The sequence below is a fragment of the Scyliorhinus torazame genome, chromosome 19 (genome assembly GCF_047496885.1).
Source record: "Scyliorhinus torazame isolate Kashiwa2021f chromosome 19, sScyTor2.1, whole genome shotgun sequence".
Classification (NCBI taxonomy): domain Eukaryota; kingdom Metazoa; phylum Chordata; class Chondrichthyes; order Carcharhiniformes; family Scyliorhinidae; genus Scyliorhinus; species Scyliorhinus torazame.
Window position 1 is genome coordinate 84,332,290 of NC_092725.1, and position 8,070 is coordinate 84,340,359.

Consider the following 8,070-nt stretch of genomic DNA (forward strand, 5'->3'; position numbering starts at 1 on the left):
AGCGTCTCTACCTGCTCTGCTGCACCACCCATTTGGGTGTCCTTCGGAGCACAACTTGTATGACCAACGGGCTTCCATCACAAAGTCCAACAATCAAGTCTGGAACAGTCTATTTTAGTTCAATGGGGACACACCGGTCGGGGAGGGGTGGGGGTGGAGGCAGTGTCTCCAGTGTTTTCTGGGAGGGGGTTCTTTCCTATCTAGGTCACCCTGGTTATCTTTCCAATGCTCATGGGAATGGTTTGAAAGGTTTTGCCTGGGTTTCCAGGCCTGGGTGTGAGATCATAGCTCTCTGCTGCACCGCCAGCTGTGAGGATTCGCTGCTCCTCCGCATGTGTTCACTGGTTGGTGGTTGGACGCTGGCAATTTTTGAATTCCTCCAACTATACTAACTCACACAACTCCTCATCAATGAATGGGATTTATAGGGATCTGATCCACCAGTCAAACCACGACTCTCTTCAGCCATTTGAACTTGGTGTAAGTTTGTGTGGGCTTCTTATGAACATTCCAGAGTTGCTGGCAATATACTTCCGGGATAAAACGTAGACACGTAGAATGGCAGCCTTGGTCTGCTCCTAATTCAGGGACACTTGAAGAGGCAGCATGAGCAGCTGACCTGGAATTAAAAATCTCCAGACCTCAGATGGTTATGCTGCTATTTACTTAATGGTGACAAAATAATTATTTCACATCATTCTCTTCGAATTTGGGAATGGATTTACCTTGAGGGCCTTAGAGAGTGGTTCGGGGTATTTCCCTCCCTTTGAGCTGGTAGCTCTATTTCCAATTTTTGGATCTGGAATACCTCTCCTGTTCCCTTGCTCTCTCTCGTCTCCCTTGTTTCCTTTCCTTAAATTCTAGCTGTATTCTGAGCTGTTGCCGCTCGAATCGGGCTAGGGGAGGGGATTAGGAGTCATTGTTGAGCTCTACAACTAACTTCTCTAACGTGAGATCCAAACGTCCCGTCAACAACTGGATCACTTCACTTCTCTTCACTTTACTGAGCAATTTTTACTGTACCTCCCTCACTGCAGCTTTTAGTTGTTCCGAATATCCATTCAAATTTCCTTGTTTGGCCCCCATCTCAACATTAAATGTTGCCATTTTCTTAGTGCTAGGGAAAAGGAATTTGCTGTGGTAAATTACTTGTGTTTGAAAATTTGTTTGTGATAGCGGGTTCCAATTGACTCTTTTCAATCAGATTTGACTCGTGTCTTAACTTGAATTTTCTGGCTGTTCATTACGGCAGGATCTTACGGTCCTGCTGACGGCACATCCCCGCCACAGGTTTCGCGGCAGCAAGGGGTGCATCCAACAGGTAACCCCGTTGACAATGGTGAGACCAATAGATCTTGCCATCGGTCACTGGCAAGCCGCCTTTCACCATTGCAGAACACACTGTGGAGTGGGAGGAAAATCCGACCAACGAGTGTGAGGTCTTAGCCCCCGACGGTTGCAACTACCTTAACTTTTGCTCTGATGTGCTCGGACACCCCATCATTGGGGATGGTCTGCCATCATTCACGTCTAGACGTGGCAGGACTGCAGAGCTTAGGTCCGATCCATTGGTTGTAGTTCTGTCTATCCCAGTCTAGCAGTTACATTCTTTAAGACTTGGCCAGCTCAATCTGTAGTAGTGTTACAGAGCCACTTTTGGTGATAGACACCCCACCCAAAGTACATTCTGTGCCTGTCTCATCTTTATTGCTTTCTCCAAGTGGTGTTCAACATAGAGAAGTACTGATACATCAGCTGAGGGGTGATGATAGGTGGTAACCAGCGGGAGGTTTTCTTGCCTGTGTTTGAGCTGAGGCCATGAGACTTTATGGGGTCCGGAGTTGATGTTGGAGGACTCCCAGAGCGACTCCATTCTGATTGCATAACACTGTGCTGCTGCCATCTCTGGTGGGTGTGTCCTAATGGTGGAACAAGACATACCCAGAGATGGTGTTGGTGCTGCCAGGGTCTATGTCTGCATGATATGATTTTGTGAGCATGATTATGTCAGGTATTGCTTGACCAGTCTGTGGGACAGCTCTCCCAATTTTGGGGCAGGCCCCCAGATGTTAGTAAGGAGGACTCTTCAAAGTCGACCGGGCTGGGCGTGCCATTGTTGCTTCTGGAACTTCAGTCCAGTTTCAAATCAACTCATGAGAGCATTGCAATTCTAGTGAAAGAGGATGTTCCAGAAGAAACAAGAACAGAATCTATCTGGCTAGAGCTAAGGAACAAAAATGACATTGCTCAGTGTTGTCTATTGACCCTCATCCAGTGGCAAAGATATTGAGGAACAAATTTGCAAGGAAATTACAGAGCGATGCAAGACCCATAGAGCAGTTATAATGGAGGGCTTTTATAGACTGGGATAGTAGCTGTGTAAAGGGAAAAGAGGGGTAAGAGTTTGTTCAGGAAAATGTTGCACTGCAGTATGCTTACAGTCCAATCAGTCCCAGTGGATTAAGTGTCAGTAAGAAAACATTTAGGGAACAGAGATCATTGTATCATAAGGTTTAGGACGGTAAACTATCTGACAATTTAGCAAAGTGGAGAAGTCAAGAAAGGTGGGGCTGAATGTTACCAGCATACCTGTGAAAACTAATGCTGTGTTTTCAGATGATGTCAGAGGGACAGCAATTAGATGAAAGACAGAAAGTAAATAATTGTACAATATCTGAATTCTATAATTATTTGCTGTTGTTTCCACGACCATTTAAGAGGCTCATTGATGAAATTTTACATGGAAAATCTGAAATCCTCAAAACCACGTCCATTGCAAGCGGATAATCAAAGCAGGAATGAGAGATGCCTTTACCTCCGACATGCCTTGTATTAAAGAGGTCATCCAGTTCAAACCATACACAGCTGTTAGTCCGCCACTTACCTTTCTGAGCTCATCAATCATTTGAACTGATTACACAATAAACTGCTTCCTCGCAAACCCAGGTGTTAAACTGAATAAAAAATATTTTCTCTGATGGAGAGGATTAGATCATTTCTAACAGCTGTTAAGAACCATCGGCTGGATTCTCCATTCCTGAGACTAGTGTTGATGCCAACGCAAGATTCGTGGAGTTCCACGACAGCAAAACTAGTGTCGCACCTGGATCGATAAAGTGACTGTTAAGGGGCTAGCACTGGCACCACGTGGAACACAATCGATTCCAATGAGAAACGGTGCTGGATTTGCAGGATTCATGATTGACACTCAGGAGGCTGACAAGCTGCAGCTGCATATACACACCATCCCAGCCGACAAGATGGCACTGGTTGCGCTGGAGCATGCCCATACAGCTGATGGGTTGGCTGGATTCAGAGGACACCCAGGGGGGTGGCCTGAGGGAACATCCATACCACCCATGGCCCTAAGTTCACAGTGGGTAGTCAGCAGCGTGCACAGCGGCATGGCTGCCTTGCCGGCTGCGGCAATGGTGTTCTGTGCCTGTCCACCTCCTGTACACCTAGCTACCTCCTGCTACTCCCCCCAGCTCTAGCAGAATCCCCCCGGCCAGCGGCACAATTGTCCGCAAACTATGGCATTGTTGGACACTCAACAGCATTTACTGTACGTGCGTTCTGGAACACATTGATGCCGCTGTCGAGGTAATGGAGATTTGTGATTTGGTGTGAAATTAGTGTCCGCTGCAATTTCGACATTGGAATTGATTCTCTGCCCAATCGCATTTCCCAATTCCGGCATCGACCGATGGAGAATCCCACCCCATTGCTTTACTGTGCTCTATCCAAAACCTCAGGTTAAAGATTTCCCACGATCCTTAATATTTAAATCCGAGTCAATTCACCTACCACCCGCTGAGCTGTACGTGTCCAATGTTTTACATTTTGTGAAGAACTTTTCAAAGGAAGATATCTGATTTATTGAGGGTATTTATAAACCCAGCACAGAGAGCACTCTGTCTTATCTTTCTTCCAGTTGTGCCAATGGCCTGTTCGAGTCCCTGCTCCATGAGTGAAGAACAACCTACTTTCATCCGAGGCAGAAATGATCGAATGATGACCACCCTATTCAATCTACCCCCCCACCTCAACCACTCATTCATCTCCCTACCCCCATCCCTCATTCAATCTCCCCCTCCTCAACCCTTCATTCATCTCCCTACCCACACCCCTCATTCAATCTCCCCTCCTCAACCCCTCATTCATCTCCCTACCCCCACCCCTCATTCAATCTACCCACTCTCCCACCCCCTTATTCAAGCTCCCCACCCCCTCAAATTGCCTACACTCACCCCCTCATTCAATCTCCCCAACCCCCCCCACCCCTCATTCAATCTCCCTACCCCCTCATTCTACCACCCCACCTCCTCATTCAATCTCCCCGCACCCCCTCATTCAATCCCCCATCCCCTCATTCAATACTCCCACCCCCTCAATCAATCTCCCCAAACCCTCCACCCCCTCATTCAATCTCCCCACTCCCTCATTCAACCCCCCCACTTCATTCAATCTCCGCAGACCCTCATTCAATACTCCCACCCCCTCAATCAATCTCCCAAACCCCCCACCCCCTCATTCAATACTCCCACCCTCTCAATCAATACTCCCACCCCCTCAATCAATACTCCCACCCCCTCAATCAATCTCCCCAAATCCTTCACCCCCTCATTCAATCCCCCACCCCCTCATTCAATACTCCCACCCCCTCAATCAATCTCCCCAAATCCTTCACCCCCTCATTCAATACTCCCACCCCCTCAATGAATCTCCCTGAACCCCCACCCCCTCATTCAATCTCCCCCCCCCCCCCCCCCCGCCCATCAAGATGGAGCGAGCTGCCTCCTCACTTTGCCATGCAGCACTTTAGTGGTTCAATGTTCTGTTCTGTGCAGAAATAAATTGATTTCATAGGTTTGCATCTGTTTGGAATCTGAGAATTTTTTGTTTGTTTCACCTGTCTTGAACATTACAGATGTGAGTGTGCACTAAAGGATCTGAGTGTTCCCAGGTAAGGGACTTGTGGGGAGGGAGCCTGTTTGCCTCTCCTATGAAATGTCAATAGCTGGAAGGGACTGAGTACACAGGGTGGAAGAGAGTGGCAGATTGTTTTCTATCAGTTAACCCAACTCTTCAGCTATCATTGTTTTTTATAATAATAACACAGTCCATTGGAGCTAGATTGAAGTTCAGTGCTGAACTAGTGCGTACCCCTCATCCATCACAAGGAGAGAGTTGCCAGTCATTGTGAGACCTGTTGCTTTCCCATAGTGAGGCGGAAGGAGCTCATTTGCTGCTGAAACTTTCATTCATGCCTTTGTTACCATTAAAGCTGATTATTCCAGAACCCCTTGGCCAATATTTATACCTCAACCAACATTACTACAAAAACACATTATTCTGGCATTATCACATGGTGTTTGTGGGACCTTATTGTGTGCAGATTTAATGTTGCATATGCATTGCAACAGTGATTACACTTCAAAAATACTTAATTCTTTAATGTAGGGTACAGCACTCAGACTGTGGCACAACCAATATCTCCAGTACCATGAAAATATATAATTTTTTTAAAAATCCTTATTTCTTTTAAAATGGACCCCGATTAACTGTAAGATTCCTTTTGTAGTTTCAACAGCCTAGCCAGCTTTCTGAAATGTTCCAAATTGAATTATTGAGGGCAGGGGTCTCCCTTGATTAGATATGCCTTAACAACACTCTTCTGGGGAATTTCATGCCTGGTATTGCCAAGGTTTGCTCAAAAACACAAGGACAATAAACTCCCAGTATCTCTGACTCGGGGTCTGTCATGTAATAAAGGAGAGCTTTCGAGAATGAGCATTGCAGATATTAAAAACCACTGTCTACCTTCTAATGAACATCATTGGTGTTTGACCATGTGACAAACTCCTTCACTCTGAAAGATCATTGTTTACCTTCCATTGTGTATCAGTGACTATTCATCATGTGATCGAAACTGTCCTCTGATTTTGAAATACTTTTATCCAAAAACAAAGAAACCAGGCAGTCTTCAGAACACCAGCAACAACATCACAGCTGCAAAGAAAGACAGTGTATCCTTGAATTTTTCAAGACCTGTGAGGCTGAATGTTTTTTACAAGCCTCCTGCAACCTGCTTTGAACAGCTCTTAGTTTCTAAGTCAAAATGGCACCAAAGCCTGCCTCCCTGACATGCGGAACAACCTTTATTTTCAAGGAACACTGCAGTTAATTTGGGTCTGTCCCCATCCATCTGAACTTACCAGAACTTCAATTTTAAAGTGGGAACGGCTCCCTCCTTCACAGCTATTCTATTTGGTTTGTAACTGCGGAAGTGCACTGCTGTCTTTAATTCTATCTTTCTTGGACATGTATTGTGTGATTGACGTACTGATGGACCTTTCTGGGGTGAGTGTGAATAAACAATGCTCCATGTTTAAATCCATTAAAGTGCCCTGCTGGTGACTTTAAAAATGACCGCACACTAACAGGGGTTTGAGAACACATCAGCCTTATCAAAATTAAACTACACCGATTGTGGACAGAAGGGAAAAGACATTGGGGGTTTCAGTCTATTCCTTTCCCCTGTGTGTAACAATATCTATCATCATCTCTACGATATTTTAAATGTTGGCCAATACCCAACTTAGCAAGGAAATGGTGACATCCTATTGGGAACATTCCTGAAGAAATTTGCAGTAAATGAAACTCAACGAAGTTAGCTAACACCAATCATTAACTCATAACTTTTCCATCTGCATTAAGCTTTAACAAGTCTGAAGTATTCCCTGTTTCATGAGAACAAAGATGTGCTTTAATTGCAATAGTTAGTACCTCTGCTATTTCATCACTTAATCACCCTCAATATTCTTGTGTTGAGCATTTGGCTTCAGTAACTTATCAACTAGAAACCTCATTAACAATTTTAAAATTGTTTCCTTCCGCCATGCTGGGTTTGTGATTGACCTATTAATTACTGTGCATGAGTTGATTCTGAAATGCATTAGAGTAGAGTACCCCTGTTTGTAGTGTTCTGTATTTGCAGTGTTCCATCTGGTGTCTGGTTTAAGAACTACAAAAAGCTTGTCGAAAGAGCAAACAAGTATAAGAAGCTGCAAATCCAACACCACAACTAAACACAGTCTACAAAATTGGAAGATTACTTAAGATCCTGATACACAATGAATGCTATATTTTCCTGGAAGCCTTGCTAAAACTACGAATAGCAAAAGAAATAGTTCTGAAAAGTTCTTCAGTTTGGTACTTGGTCGCATGCTGGGTCTGTGCACTGACCTCGAGTTTATATCCAATTCAGAATGGAATAAATGTTAGCTGTTGAGATATATACAGGGCACATACCTATATGCTCTACTTGCATTGTATCACTGAGACATAGAAGACATCTTTCTTGTATAATGCGTTCAAACAATTAAAATGACACTCCTTATGTACAACAGCTTGTCTCCAGCCCAATTAGGACAATAACATTTGAAGATGGAACCATGTGACAATCAAACCCATTAAGTGCCTAACATAATGTAATGCTTTCTGCTTATAAAATAGCATATCTTCTAACCTTCCATCAACGATCATTGCTACCTATGTTAATATAATTGCAAACCATTCAGAAGATTCTCAGATTACCCTAAAGTAGGACAAGAGTAAAATGAGCCTTTCAGCTCACTTTAAAAAAGCAGCAAAAACTAAATTACAATGAAATGATTTTCAAATGGGCAAGGAGTGTTGGATTTTTAACCAGTGTATTCACCACCTTGGAGGAAATAGCGGAATTGTTTTTAGGATCTATAAGACCATAAGACATAGGAGCAGATTTGGCCACTCGACCCATCAAGTCTGCTCCACCATTCAATCATGGCTGACATTTCCCTCATCCCCATTCTCCTGCCTTCTCCCCATCACCCTTGATCCCCTTGTTAAGCAAGTACTATCTCTGTCTTAAAGACACTCAGTGATTTGGCCTCCACAGCCTTCTGCGGCAAAGAGTTCCACAGATTCACCACCCTCTGGCTGAAGAAATTCCTCCTCATCTCTGTTTTAAAGGATCGTTCTTTTAGTCTGAGATTGTGTCCTCTGGTTCCAGTTTTTCCTACTAGT